Source organism: Tenrec ecaudatus, chromosome 6, assembly GCF_050624435.1.
Source record: "Tenrec ecaudatus isolate mTenEca1 chromosome 6, mTenEca1.hap1, whole genome shotgun sequence".
NCBI lineage: Eukaryota > Metazoa > Chordata > Mammalia > Afrosoricida > Tenrecidae > Tenrec > Tenrec ecaudatus.
In genome coordinates, this window is record NC_134535.1 from 4,551,515 (window position 1) to 4,566,467 (window position 14,953).

Sequence of the window (14,953 nt, forward strand, 5' to 3'; positions counted from 1 at the left end):
CGGGATGGAGGCCACCGACCAGCCAAGAACACACAGAACAGAGTGTCCCGCCACAGGGTTTGGGGAAGGTGCCCTGGAGACACAGAGGTGAATTATGCCCTCCGTCAACTGCTAACCCAACAGGTGGGCGGTTTAAACTCACCAGCTGCTCAGAGGGGAAAGATGAGGCTGCCCGATTCCCTTAAGACTTACAGCCTCGGTGGGGTTTCCTCAGCTCCGGCTCACATGGGGTCCAGTAACTGAAAACGGGAGTAGAGTAAAACGGCCATCGTGGAAGGTCTCTGCGTGATCAATGACCACAAACAATGGAAAAATCACATGGATCAGAACCCCAGGTGTTCCTGGCAGGCTTGGCCCAGCTGCATGGACACTTGGCTGTGACCTTGGTTCTGACACAGAACAGGGGCTTGGACACCACACAACTCCAAATGCTCAGTTTTCCATTGAACTCATCCATCGTCACTCCCACCTGTGGCTCCCCTGTCACCTCTGACACACCATCAGCAGAGTTCTTTCCGCTCACCAGCCCCTTTCACCCCAGAAATTCACCCCGGCTATGCAGGTATATAAACAAAAAACCTCACTGCCATCGAGCCAATGCTGACTCCCAGAGCCTCCTGTGGGTTTTCCAAGACTGTAACTGTTGACGGGAGTGGAAAGCCTGGTATTTCTCCCACGGAGCTGCTGGTGGTTTAGAACTGTCGACCATGCGGATGGCAGCCCAACACATAACCGCTATACCACCAGGGCTCCACTATACAAATCAAACATGGCTTTGAATGAGGTGGCGGATAGAGAGAGTTTTGCAAAGCATAGCTGCTAACTCTGGCGATGTTGTTTGGGACGGGGGACCGGGCTGTGTCCTTGGGACCGAGGCCACAGTGAAGTCACATGATGCACCTCGGGTGGGTGCTGCCGCAAACACCTCGGATTCAGGACGTTTTGGTTTTGAAGTAATTTTTGGCGGTTGAGCATTCAGAGATCTGTGACTGCTGCCCCATTTTCACCACCCCAGACTCTGTGATGGGGGTCTCCAACCACAGGCTAATCAGCTCTGGCCTAGGGAACCCCGAGGGGCGGCTCTCCTCTGGCCAACAGGGGCCCTACAAGTTTGAATCCCCGCTGCAGTGGGCTGGGGGCCCCTGGGCCTGCAGACATGAAAGCTTGGTAGTTTGAACCCATGGCACGGCTTGCTGGCTGAACGGGGGGAGGGCCTGCAGCACTTGCTGAAGAGCAAGGACGGCAGTCTTCCGTGTGGGCGACGGCTCAACGTGAGGAAGACCCAGGTCCTCACAACTCAACTAACGAGTGACGGCCTGATAGAGCAGTTCTCCACCTTCCTCATGCCGCCACCCTTTCTTACAGTTTCTCATGTGGTGGGGACCCCCACAACCATAACATTATTTTCGTTGCTACTTCATCACTGTCATTTTGCTACTATGGTGAATCGGGCGACCCTGTGAAAGGGCCATTCGACCCCAAAGGGGTCGCAACCCACAGGTTGAGAACCGCTGTGAGAGATGGAGGAAAGGCCGAGGAGGTCAAGGACTACACCTTGCTTGGATCCACAGTCCCTGCCCATGGGAGCAGCAGGCCAGAGATCAAGCGACACCAGACCACTTTCAGGCGGTTACACTGAGGACTAAAGTAGCCTGACCCAACCCAGGGGCATTCTCCCCCTCTCCCCGCATGTGAGAGTTGGGCACAGAATAAGGAAGACCAAAGAGGAATGGACGCATTTGATAGCTGGTGCTGACAGAAAGATTCTGAAAGTACCGTGGGCAGCCCAAAGCACAGAAGCATCCGTCTTAGAAGCACGGCCAGAGCATGCCGTAGAGGCAGGCTCCCAGGACTTCGTCTCACATTCCTTGGACCTGTTGTCAAAGAGACCCGTCCCTGGAGGAGGACATCATGCTCGGGAAAGTGGAGGGGCGCACAGAGAGGAGGGTCCCCGACAGGAAGGATTGGCCTGGTGTCTGCAGCCATGGGCTCCGACGGTAGCAACGGCTGTGAGGGCGGAGCTGTGATGGGAGGTGTCTCCTTCTGTTGTGCGTAGGGTCACCATGGGTCAGAACCAACTGGGCCACACAAACAGAGGTTCCTCCGCAGAAAGGCCTGGCCGTACGCTCTGGAGGGAGCTCTGTTCCACTCTGGTACGTGCGGGGTTGCCAAGGGGGATCAGACATGACAGCAACCGGTTAGTCTGTAACTCCCAGGAGGGCAGCCCAACTGGCCGGGGACCAGCTCCCCGCCTTTTCCTGCCCTCCTCCTGGAACCCGTGAACACGTGTGTGCATGTGCCAGTGAGGGCTTGTGCCAAGGAGGCACTCCTGGTGGCATCATGTCTCACACCAGGCTGATAACCTCAAGGCCAGTTGTCCAAAACCACCGGACGCTCTGCAGGAGAAAGACCAGGCTCCCGGCTGCTGTCAAGAGCTAGTCTGGAAGTCCACGGGGCAGGTCTCTACCTGCCCTGCATAGCACTCTGTCCCACAGGGTCGTGATGAGTCGGCGTCGACCCGATGGCAGTGAGAGAAGGTGCGAGACAGTCCTGGGGGAAGGGCAGGCGGGCCCCACCTATCAAATGGGGTTGTAGACTGATGACACCTCCTTGTACCGTAAGCCTGTTCATATAAGAGTGAGACACTGGGAGCTACCTAACTCTCTCTGCCTTTTCCCCTTCCTGCTGGCTGGGACACTGTCGGCCTCCGTGGGCTGACTGCTGTCGGCCCCGGCCATGTTTCCATCGACTTTCGATCTGCACCCACCAGCCCGAGCCTCCCGCTTCCTACTTCCTGGTTCTGCATCACCGGCCTGCGCCTACCCGAGTCTCTTGCAGAAGGTCCCGGCTGGCATTGGACTCAGGGACGGGAGCTGCACTGGGTGGGGATGCCTTCTCGATAGAGAATTACTTCTTGATAGAAAGCTCTTTCTGATCCATGTCTGCGTGTCCCTGGGTTTGTTTCTCTACTCAACCCAGTCTGACACATGAACAAGGCATCAGGGGCCCGGCAGGCATGGCTAAGGGCAGGGACCCCATGGTGGGTCCAATCGAATCACCTGAGTCCTGAAAAGCAGAGGGCCTTCTCTGGCTGGAGTCAGAGCGAGGCAGCAGAAGGGGGTGAGTGGGATTGGAAATACGGAAAGGCCTCTGGTGGCCATTGCTGGCTTTGGGAATGAGGGCTCTCATGAGCCAAGGAATGTGGGGCGTCCCCAGGGACTGAGAGTGGGTGAGTGTGTACGCACGTACACACACACACTGACAAGCAGCAGGGCAACTCCCAACTGTGGATCCTTTCCAAAACCCGCAACAACAACAAAAAAAAAGTAAATAAAATGTAATTTGCTGTTTGTAAATGATAGCTGAGGAAACGGGCCTTAGACCCAGATGAACAGCAAATGTGCGCGCGCACACGCGCACGCGCACACACACACACACACACACACACACACACACGCCTGCCGGTTCCCCAGGGTCTGTGACGACACTAGTACCCTCTTCTTTCCTTGGCGCAGTGGGTTCCTTTCAAGCACTTTTTTAGCCACGGCCTTTGGAACGTCCACCAGATGACTGGGGGTGGGGTGGGGGGTGAGGCTGGAACTCCAAGGAGAGGACCGGTCCGTTTGCCTCCCGGTGGGTCCTGGACGAGCCATCTCAGCAGCAGGGAGTGGGGAATCCCATTACCATCCAGAAAGAAGGGCCAGGAGTGGAGTCCTTTGTATCCCAAGATCCTTGAATGCTGACCCTCCTCCATCGGAGAGGCAGCTATGACCCCAGAGGAGCAGCAACAGCAGCACAAGGGGCACCCAAGGGTGGGCTTCTCAAGTGAGCCAGGGGCTTGTTTATGGAGTGGGGTGCGCAAGGCACTTACTTGGGAGGCAGGTTTGCTGACCCAAGAAGCCCAAGCTCAATCCTTTGGACAGTACCATATGGGGAAGCAGTCGGCCCGTCTGGACACATAGTGGTAGTTCCAAGAGTGCTGAGGCCTTGCCCAAGCCAGGCAGAGGCCATGGGGCTATGTGGTTGAGATGCCAAGAACCAGAGAGAAGCACGCACAGGTGAGAAGAGGTGCTCCCGACGGGAGGAACTGTGTCCCGACCAGAAAACTGTATTCCAACTGGAAGAACTGTGTCCTGAGCATTTCTGATCCTGAATTGTAACCTGTGAAGCTCCCTAACAAACCCCATTATCCTGAGCATGGCCTATGAGCTGTGTGGCCATGGATTATGAGGCCCCGCAGAGAAGTAGAGAGTGCCCCGGAGAGACACGTGATGTCAAAATGGGTAAACAAACAAAAAGAAAACAATTACCATATTTTTTAAAAAGCGTTGTTAAAGAAGGTTGGAGGATTAGAGGCACGTCTGGCTGATGCTGACTTTGAGTCTCCTCTTTCCTTATTGGGTAGTGCTTACACGTTGGGCTGCTAACTGCTGGTCCAAAGTTCAAAACCACCAGCCGCTCTGTGGGAGAAATATGAGGCTTTCTGCTCCCATAAGGAGTTAGTCTGGGAGGCTCACATGGTCAGTACTACCCTGTCCGATAGGATCGCTGAGTTGGCGTCGACTCGATGGAGGGGGTTTGTGTGACTCTGTTTTCCTGTGTGAGGCCAGATGTGGCTCCCATGCCATTACTATAATTTATGAGAAGTAATTTTAGGAAAAGAGAGTGGAAGTCTGGGGCTGGAAGCCGATCCGGGGCATCATACAGAGAGCGTGAGAGATGCTGGGAGAGCCAGCTCAGTTCCTATGTTGTGCTGGGGGCTCATGGTCCCCTACCCCTTAGGGTCGGGCAACTGTCTTCCCCCTCTCTCTCCAGCCAGCCTGCCGCATAGGAACCAATCCACTTCCCAGTCCTCTCTCCGCCTGGCTAAGGGGCCATGACGTAAGGCTCCCGTGCACCTTGGGAAGCATCTGCCCCTGTCCCTTCTTTTCAGCCCTGGGGTTGCGCTAGCAGCCTCCTTCTTTGCCGCCTCCTCTTGGGGGCCAGGTCTCACGTTGTTTGACTATGATACACCTGGCTTTGGGGGCTCCGCGTTGCCCATGCTAGAATGATGGGACGAGGGGCGTGAGCAGGAAGGGGGCCCGGCCACGCTCAGCCTGCCGCTTCTCTGAATGCAGGTCGTCCAAGGCACGACTGATGATCACCTGGGATTCAATTCTGCTGAGGGAAGTGGGTCGGCAGCAGTTTAGCTTGAGCCCTTAATGCCTCCGGGATAATCATCGAACTAGAACAGGCTAGAAAATGCCCGCTCACTCCTGTGCACCCTGTCCTCTCCCCAAGACGTCATGCCACATGTGTACCCACAGCTGCTGCCACCTCCCGGGACCCACCTCTCCCAGCGTGGGCCACTGCGAACAGAACACAGTGATGACGACAGGGACGGCCAGCTCTGTCTACTGGAGACCCGTGGGCCAGAGCAGCACCGCACTCCACAGGCTACCAGTGGCTGACTTTTCAGGAGGACGTTGCCAGGCCTTTCTTCCGACGCACTCACTGCCAGGGGGCCCTGAACGGCTGACTGACTGCAGCCACCACTCAGTAGGTGCTCAGTAAACATCAGTGAGTGAGTGAGTGAGTGAGTGAGTGAGTGAGTGAGTGAGTGAGTGAAGACTGAAGAAAGGATGGGCACCTTCAACAAATGGCAGCAGAAGTGAAGGTCATACCCCAACCAAACTTACTGCCATCAAGTCGAAGCCAACTCACGGTGACTCTATAGGGCAGGGCAGAACTGCCCCTGTGGGTTTCCAAGACTGTACCTCTTTACCAGAGTAGAAAGCCTGTCTTTCTCCTACTGAGCGGCTGGTGGTTTTGAACTGCTGACCTTGCAGTTAGCAGCCCCACTCTTAACCGCTATGTCCTCAGGGCTCCTGACATAGCCCATAGTCCAGAATAGAGTGTAGGTATCTGCTTTAGCGACATCCCTAGATTGTTCCAGAGCCAATATTACCCACTTGAACAAGCACTCCAGAACCAAGCTCACGGCCATCGAGGGGATTCCGGCTCACAGCGACCCTAAAGGACAGGGTAGACCTGCTCCTGCGGGTTTCTGAGACTGCCGATCTTGACGGGAGCAGGAAGCCCCATCTTTCTCCCGAGGAGTGGCTGGTGGTTTTGAACAGCTAACCTTCCAGATTGCAACCCCGTGTGTAACCAACCACCTGAAGCGGTTCCAAGTGAGCCAAGGTGTTGGCAGAGCTCCATCCTGCAGCCATCAAGAGGTGGGGTCCAGGAAGGCTTCTGGGAGGAGGCGAGGTTTGCTGGAGCCTTGAAGGCAACTCAAAGGCAAAGGAGTCCCTGGGAGGGGCGGGGCAGGGCTGGCACACAGCACCTGCTGGCAACAGGCAGTCCCAGCTTTGGACTCCCGGGCCAGTGTGTGCACACGGTCATTCCCCAGACACCAATGCCACAGTAAGCCACTACATCAGACCACGCCAGCTGAGGAACAAGGTTCCAGCTGAGCCCTCCAGGGCACAGGTTATAGGGAAGGTCGAGGGAGGGAGGGTGGTGGAAGGAGGGCCCAGGTAAGGGGTGAGAGTTCCCGGCAGAAGTGGCGCAGAGGGTGCTGGCTGGGGCCACACCTCCCTGATTCACCCTCAGAGTGAGAGGTACTGGGATGGTGAGTCAGAACCCAGGCTGCGGAGCTAGTATCAAGCAGACTTGCCCTGTGCCAGGTGCACTCACTACAGGCAGTACTGGTGTTCACCATGTGCAAAGAGACCAGAGCACAGAGACCCAGGCAGCTTAGCAACCTTCCTGAGGCTGAGAGGTGCTAAGCACTGGGTCAGGGACAGGGCCTCACCCCAGCTTTCAGGCCCCGCTGCAGGCTCACGCCAGAACCCTGAAGAAAGAGGGCACTCGGGCCAGCCCAGGGAGGGGATGGCACACCCCACGGGGTGTGTGAGCCTCAAGGAGTTGCCAAGAAGGCAGGTGGGTGTGGAGGCCAGTGCTCACAAGCTCGGTGACAAAGTACAGGGGCTACAAGGGGTGGGGACAAGACAGGCAGCTCCAGGCATCACAGTGGCGAGCCAACACTAGCGCAGAGAAGAGGGCTCCAGATCAGGCATGCGGCACAATTGTAAACCAAACACCTGCCCTTTGGGCCCCGGGGCAAGCCACCTTCCTCGGGATAAACAGGAGGGAGGTGCCCTGAGAAGAAGCCCCGGTGGGACTGGTGCCGGTACTGGGCACTCGCTCCGCTGCTGTGGTCCACACCCAGCCCTGGGCTCTGCGGAGGGCAGGCTTGGCAAAGGCCTTCTGCCAGGATGACAGAACCCCACCCGGGCAGGGCTGCTCCAGTGCTCTGAGTCGAAATTAACTCAGTGGGCCCCAACAATGGCTCACTGAACAACCCCGGGGGCTGGCGGGACCGGGGGTGGTGGTGGTGGATTTTCCCTCCCGTTAGAATTTCATCACTCTACTTTGGCATCATGGTTTACACAGTGGGCTGCTAACGGCAAGGTCAGCGGTTCGAAACCACCAGCCAGCCGCTCCTCGGGAGAAAGTTGGAGTTTCCTACTCTGGTAGAGAGGGGCCGTCTCAAACCCACAGGGGCAGTTCCACCCTGTCCTGCAGGGCCACCGGGAGGCAGCACAGACCCGAAGGCAGGGAGAATGAAAATGAGAAATGAACTATGAAGGACACACCCTCCCCGTCCAGCCTCTCTGAGGGAACCGTCCGCTCTGGTCCCACAGAAGTTTCGTGCTGGCAAGCTCCGGGGGAGCCGTTCAGGTCCTGCATCGCCCCCTTGACTCTCCCCCTCCCTCCTCCTGGAGCCCACCCCCACTTGCTTCTCTGAAGCCCTCTGCCCTATTAGTATGAAACATTATCAGCTGTCCTCGCAGGTGGTTAAACATTCACCTTCACGCAGACCTCTGACCCCAGACGCTAGCAGCTGCCGTTGCTAGACTCCCCTAAGCAAAGAGAAAGGGCACAGGGGAAAGGGACCACAACAAAAACTGTAGGTTTCCCGGGTGAAAACAGAACAACCCACTATTTACGTATTCTTACAGCCACGGGCTACTGCGCATGCTCTGGGCTCCGGCTGCACACAGCACCTCGGGGGCTTGAGAGACATCGTCCCGCGCCTTGGGGTTGTTCTCGACATGCAACCAGCCCGGGGGATGGCGCAGGGCCGTCCGTGTCACCTTCACAGAAGCAGACGACCAGCTCTTCCTTCCACGGCACGTAGCCACGGTGCCACCAGGCCTTTACCGCTTTCCATGGACTGCTGCCTCTGTCACCCGGGATGTGCCCCTTTGGGGCACCACCCCCAACAGAGTTACCATAGGGCTTCCCGACCGGCAGGTTGTGGGGTTGGGTCAAATGGCGTGCGCCTGATGGCTCACCAAAAGGTGGGGGCTCAAACCCACTCCAAGGAGCCACAGGAGAAAGAGGTGGCAGCCCAGAGAGCCCACGGAGGAGCTCAGTCAGAGCCTGGGACCCTATGGCTTGGCTTCCTTGGCCAGCGTGTTCGCTCTCTGCTGCATCTCCTTCAGAGCTGGCTCCCTCCCTCCCTGGGCAGCGCCACACCACAGGCCTCACCTGTGCCTAGAATCCTCCTTATCAATTGCTCTAGGCGTCCACCCACACCTTCTTGCCACCACTTGTCCCTGGGCTTCTTTTAACCCTGTCAGTACCAGCCTCCTTCTCAGTGTGCCCTGCCACCACTCCCCACCTCCCTCCCCAGCTTCCTGCCTCGCCCTCACCCATCTAGCCCTCCTAGGAGCTCAGATTCTCCCACCAGCTTCACTGGGCGAGGGCGGGCCCTGGCTGAGGAATGTGGTGGCAACCGCTTTCCTCACCCACGTGGGTTTGCCTATCCTGGGAAAGGCCATGCCTACAACCACAGATGCCCTCTCTCCCCCTCTGAGGGCAGGCGGGTGGCAGGGGCAGGACAGGGTGGCTGGCTCCAAGCTGTGCCACCAGCCTCCTCGTACTTCTTTCCCAAACCCACCCACCATGGGAGCCCACTTCCATGCGGAGAGGGTGACGGTCCCGCCTTCCTCCCTTCCTTCCTGGAAAGCATGTCCAAGCGCTGTCTCCTGCTGTGGGTCACTAGGGCCTTTGCCTGGTGACCCTTCTCTACAATGTTCTACAAAAGGGAAGGGAACAAAGGCCACCAGGAGATACAAACACAGCCCTCCCCCTCGATGAGCCTAAACCCCAGGGGTCCGGAAGACTCAAAAAAGCCAAACCCACTGCCATCCAGTTGAGTCCAGCCTCCCAACAACCCTATAGAGAGGGCTCCAAAGTTGCACAACTCGTCACGGGAGCAGACAGCCTGACTTTTCTCCCACAGGGTGGCTGGTGGGCTTGAACCACCAACCTTGAGGTTCACAGTCCAATGCTTACCCAACAGGTCACCTGGGCTTCTTAAGGAGCCAGCAAAACCAAACCAAACTCTCAGCCAGGGAGTCGATGCTGACTCCCAGTGACCCTACAGGACAGGGTAGAATTGCCCCCGTGAGTTTCTGAGACTGCAATCTCTTTACTGGAGGGGAAAGCCTTAGCAGTCGAGCCCAGAGTTGCAGTTATACCCTGGCCTGCACGAGTGCTGAGTCAGAATTGAGAGCAGTGAGCCTGATTTGGGTTTTTAAGTCAAGAGTCTGTAAAGAGTCTGAGTGGTGCTGTGGGTTGAGTGTTGGGCTGCTAGCCACAAAGTTGGTGGTTCATACCCACCAGCCGCCCCCAGAGAGAAAGGAGAGGCTGTCTGTACCTGGAAAGACTTACACTCTTAGAAACTTCTGATAGGGTTGCTAGGAGTTGGAGTGGGCTGAATGTCAGTGTTTTGGGGTTTTTGTGTGTGGTTTGAGTTAAACCTATAAACAGAAATCATCAACTCATTTTCACCAGCATCTCTCTCAAAATGAGAGGAAACCTGGGCGAGCAGTCAGGTGAGCCGCGCACACCGAGTGGAGGTGTCACATCACTGGCTTCTCTGATGTCCCCAGCACATGTGTCACCTCCACAAATGGGGGGTTAAGGGAGTGGACAGGACGAGGACCCATGGACACCTCTGTTCTCCCCAGCGGCCATGGTGAACACGCCCCTCTCTTTTCCACGAGGCCCCTGGGTATGCATACGATTGGCAACAGGCTGTGGACGGACAGGCTGGTGTTTGGACTCACCTAGCAGTGGCCACTGCGAAAGAAAGGCCTGGCAGGCTGCTTCCACCAGGACTGTGAGCCAAGGAGACTCTGCAGCAGTTCTGCCCATGGCACTGGGGGTCGCAGCGGAGGGACCAGCTGGATAAGACAATGGGCTGTGTTTGGCAGAAGCCCTAGTGCCCCTGCCAGGTCCATGCTAGAAGGCTAACTACAAGGTCAGCACTTCACACCCAGCAGGCCCTCCTTGGGAGACAGAGGCGGCTATCTGTTCCCATGAAGATTGACAGCCTTTGAAATGCTATTCAGGGTCATCAACCAAGTGGCAGTGGGTTTGGGGTTTTTTTGGGGGGGTCCTCCTCAGAAGGGGAACCCTGGTGGTGGTAATGGGCTACACATTGGGCTGATAACTGCAAGGTCAGAAGTTCGAAACCATCAGCAGAAGCCGGAGAGGGCTTTCTAGTCCCACACACAGTTACAGCCTTGGAAACCCACAGGGGCAGTGTTGCCCTGTCCTTAGGGTCGCTATGAGTCTGAATTGACTCCAAAGGAAGCGAGTTCCTCAGAAGGAGCCCCGGGGGAATAGTGGGGTGTGCACGGCTAACTGCAAGGTTAGTGGTTCAAGCCTACTAGCTGCTGTGAGAGAGGAAGGTGAGGCTGTCTGCTTCTGGGAAGGTGTAAAGTCCTGCTCTGTCAGGGGCTAAGAGTTGTGTGTAACTCCACCGCGGGGGCTGCTCAGTGCAATGTGTTCAGCATCAAGCCAGGGGAAACAGAGGGCAACTCCATGGTCAAACCCACCAACTGCTCCAAAAGATGGGTTGTTGACTCCTGTGAAGGGGTTCAGCCTCTGAAGCCCTAGGGAACAGCCTGTCTTGTAGGGGCACCGGGCTCAACTATGGCATAGTTGTGAGGATGGTGCAGGGCACACCTCGGGTCGCTCAGAGTCAGAACCCGCCCAGGCACTGAACAGCCACACCACAGGTTCCTGAGTCAGAGCCAACAAGACAAGGCGTGGGGCTGAGGGAAAGCGGTCTGGGGATGTGAATTCAGGATCGTGCAGAAAGAAACCACGTCTTGCTTGGTTAGATTTCCTGGCCATCAAACTTAACATAGATAGAATCCGCCCCAGGTCTGGAACCTGTCAGCACCATTTATATGAGCCTGTTGGCACAGTGCTGAGGTGGAAGTGAGCCTTCTTGAGGGGAGGGGGGAGCTGCTGGCAAGGGACAAAAGGATGGGTTTCCACTGTCCAAGTGACGGGCGCCCTGCTGTAGCAAGAGGTGGCCACCGTCTCTCCTTGTTTTGGGGGTATACCCCGGCCAACTCCCACCCACACTGCAATACTGGGGTTCAACACAGACCCCACCAGCAAATCCTCGATGAATGAACCTGTTCATCCTTTACTTACTCCCTGAACATGCTCAAGTGCCGACTGGAGACCCAGGGGCTAGAGCACTCGGCTGCTGCCCCGGAGATGGGCATTTGAACCCACCCAGCAGCCGCAGGAGCAAGGACCTAAAACGGCGGCTTGGAGACCTGATAAGGGACCCTAGTGGCATAGTGGTTATGTGTTGGGGTGCTAACCATAAGATCATCAGTTCAAAACCACTGGCCGCTCCTCGGGAGAAAGAGGAGGCTTTCTACTCCCAGAAAGAGTGGGAGTCTGAAAGCCAGGACTGATGAACCTATAGAGTCAAGAAGTGGAATAAGGGTTTGGGGGAGGGGGGACACGGAGGTGCAGCAGGGTGAAAGGGTCATGATGTCAGGGGTCCATAGAGAAAAAGAATGTTGGGAAACTGCTTGTGTTAGAAAATGTACAATTCTGTTGGACGCGACTGAACTATGGAATGATAATTAAAAAAGAGAGAGACAGTCACTGTGAGTCAGAGTGGACTCAATGGCAGTGAGTTGGTTTGGAAGAGACTCTACAACAATGAACCCTGGTGCTGTAGTGGTTACGCATTGGGCTGCTAACCACAAGGCTAGCGGTTTGAAACCACCAGCCGCTCTACAGGAGAAAGAGGAGGCTTTCTATTCCCATAGACTTGTTACCGTCTAGGAAACCCACAAGGGCAGTTCCACCCTGTCCTGTAGGGTCACTAGGGGTCTGCACCGACTGGATGCCAGTGGGTTTGTTTTGGAAGTGACACTATGGGACCACTCACCCACTCTGCCACGTGGGGGCATTTTGAGTCAAAAACTGAACTCGGGGGACACCCAGTAACAAGAACAGGAACAAGATCCAGTCAGGAGAATGGCCCAGGGCTGCTGTTACAGACGGCTGATGGCAACTCGCAACCACAAACTAAGCAGGGTGCGAATGACAGGGCCTCAGGCTGGGCGGGAGGGGGTGGCTGCTGGGAGAGGCAGGCAGGTGCACCGCAGTACCCAGCGTCGGCTCAAGAGGGCGCTGGCTGAGCCCATATGCAAACATGTCTACCCACCTCCTCACCTGGCCTGCCTCTCAGCAGTCCCGGGGTGAGGAAGCACTCTTAGCCAGGGTCCGCAAAGAACCTAGACACACCTGAGAAGGACAGCTAAATCTGTGAGCCCACCAGGGGCTGAGGTCACATTAGCATTCAAAACGGGGCCCCCCGGGGGCCCATTTGGTTCCTAGTGGGGTAGAACTTACACCCACTATTTGGAAAGGGACATTTGGGGTGTGGAGGCCCTGTGTTTCTTAGAGTCCCCGAGTCAGCCATCACCGTGAAGCTTCACGCCCTGCTCGGGGAGGTCGGGCTCTGTTTTCTACAGAGAAGAGAGCACGGCGGAAAGGTGAGGGCAAAGGTCCCGGGGCCTGGTCAGTGGCCACCCAGGCCCTAGAATCCAAACGTGGCATTAAGTGATCTCACACCTTCCCCGTTGTATCAAGCTTCCCCATTGGCCCAAACCCAAACCCTCAAGCTCTGGGACTGCCGACCTCAAAGCCAATGCAGGCTTGCCACGGAGAGGGCTCGAAGGACCAAGTCCTCCGCTGTGGGCTGCATGCAAGCCCTTCCGCACCCCAGCTTCACGAGAAGATGCTGCTTGCAATTAGCAGCTCGAGAGAGCGAAGAAGGAACACACCTCCAAAAAAACGAGCAAATCTGGCAAGGGGCCATCTGTGACCTGTGGAACAGACCGGAAAACTCACCTCTGCACACAACCTCCAGCTCACTGCACCCGCCCTACATCTTGGAAGAAGAGCCGAGTAAACCTCTCAGCACGACACGGCCCTCTATCTGTTTGCTGCTTACCTCAGACGGCCAAGCGGTCAATTAAACAGTCTTCGCTGGGTTTTTTCTCGGACCCCTGGTGGTGCGGGGGGGTTACACGGTGGGCTACTAACCAAGAAGCCAGCCGTTTGACCCCGCCAGTCGCTCCTCTGGAGAAACAGGAAGAGGGACAGTCTCAGAAATCCACAGGGGCAGCTCTACCCTGTCCCCCAGGGCCTCGGTGAGTTGGAATTGACTCCATAGCAGTGAGGTGTGGTTTGGGGGGGGGGGGGGCTTGTTTTGTTTAACTTTTCTCTAATTGCTTTTCCTTAGGGGTCATCTAGCTTGTTCTAGCCCATTATTAAGACGAACGCAGTAGGAGGAGTAAACGTCTGTTCCCATACATGTAGCTCTGCCATTTTGGGGAGTGTGGGGGGTGGAAATCTAGGGGACAGTTACAAAACTGACATGGTGACATGCCACCCAAAGAAGATCGCCTCCCCTGACGGAGCGCAACCAAACTATCGGAAATGCCACACAGCAAGGCCAGCCCCCGAGACGCAGGAATGCCCATGCCCTTCGCCACACACCACACACAGTAAATCGTCTGAATGTTGTTCACAGGCTTGGTGCATATGACCTATTTTATGATGTGAGGGTGTCCCTTACTGTATGTTTGTTTAGGACGCGGGAAAAGGTAAAACAATGTACTTTATTTTACTGTCCTATCATTTACTCTGGCCCCGACGTTGCATGGATTTTGCCAGGCCAACTGTCCTCTGAAGAACTTGAAGTGTGTCTGATCTCCCATGGGCAGTGTCCACATACAAATCTGTATCGACTGGCCACTTCTTCAGGCTATCCCTGCACTGACTGGTAGCGATTCTAGAACGCTCTTAATATAGCTCCGAAAGCCACCTGCTCCACATCCGTATTAGAATGAAAACAATCGAGGAAAAGCAAGCTGCTTCCGTCAGGTGCCTATAATCCCAGCACATCCATTAGCCAAAAGCATCTCCCAAAGTTCCCTTCTCTCTGGTGACAGAGCGTGATCTCAACCTCCGTAGGGAAAGGTAGTTCTTCCTGAAACATGACACACAACCTTGATAAGAAAGGAAGACGCCTAGATGGGTCTTAAGGGGAAAGCACTGAAGACATGCACTGCTGCCTCCTCAAGCGAAAATAGTAACAATCATGAACTGACAAGCGGCTGGTCGAAGACGTGGGCACTTTTAACTGTCTCAATGAAATGAATGCAGCCTTCCACTTACCTGTGCCGCAGCCTCTGCCACCGCCCTGGTCCTGAAGGCCTCCCGTTCCTTCACAGAAGGGACAGCCTCTCCCTTCAGCCTTGGCAGCAAGGAGGTAAGGGAGGACAATGATTACGATATGTTCTCTGGACTCCCCCCAACTCTCCACCACCTTGCAGGAGGAAAGTCACCATGACCCCTGTCTTGGGCAAAGGCTACTGGGTGGTAGTGTCGTTGCCCTGAAAGCCCCTTGCCCGTTCTCCGGTCTGCCCAGTTTTCTAGCACCTGGGAGGTGGGACATGAGGAGCGCTCCCTGGTCCCTCTGGGGCGGGCGGGCAGGCTGGCATGCAGCCCCGAGTTGCCAAAGCACCCACCAAGCACTTAACAGGACACAACCCAGTCCTCT

At 56.1% G+C, this 14,953-nt stretch overlaps 1 protein-coding gene across 2 annotated transcripts in view; it reads right to left on the minus strand.

Annotated features, from left to right (window-relative positions):
- The window catches only part of PPARA (peroxisome proliferator activated receptor alpha), a 72,649-nt gene extending 58,001 nt beyond the window's left edge, over nt 1-14,648 (minus strand). Inside the window, exon 1 of one of the 2 annotated variants that reach the window (XM_075553500.1) lies at nt 14,569-14,648. The gene's annotated coding sequence lies outside the window, so the exon portion shown is untranslated. Of the gene's footprint in view, nt 1-13,339; nt 13,465-14,568 lie in introns of those variants that run through there. The other variant, XM_075553499.1, reaches the window with a different exon arrangement.
- Between the last annotated feature and the right edge of the window lie 305 nt (nt 14,649-14,953).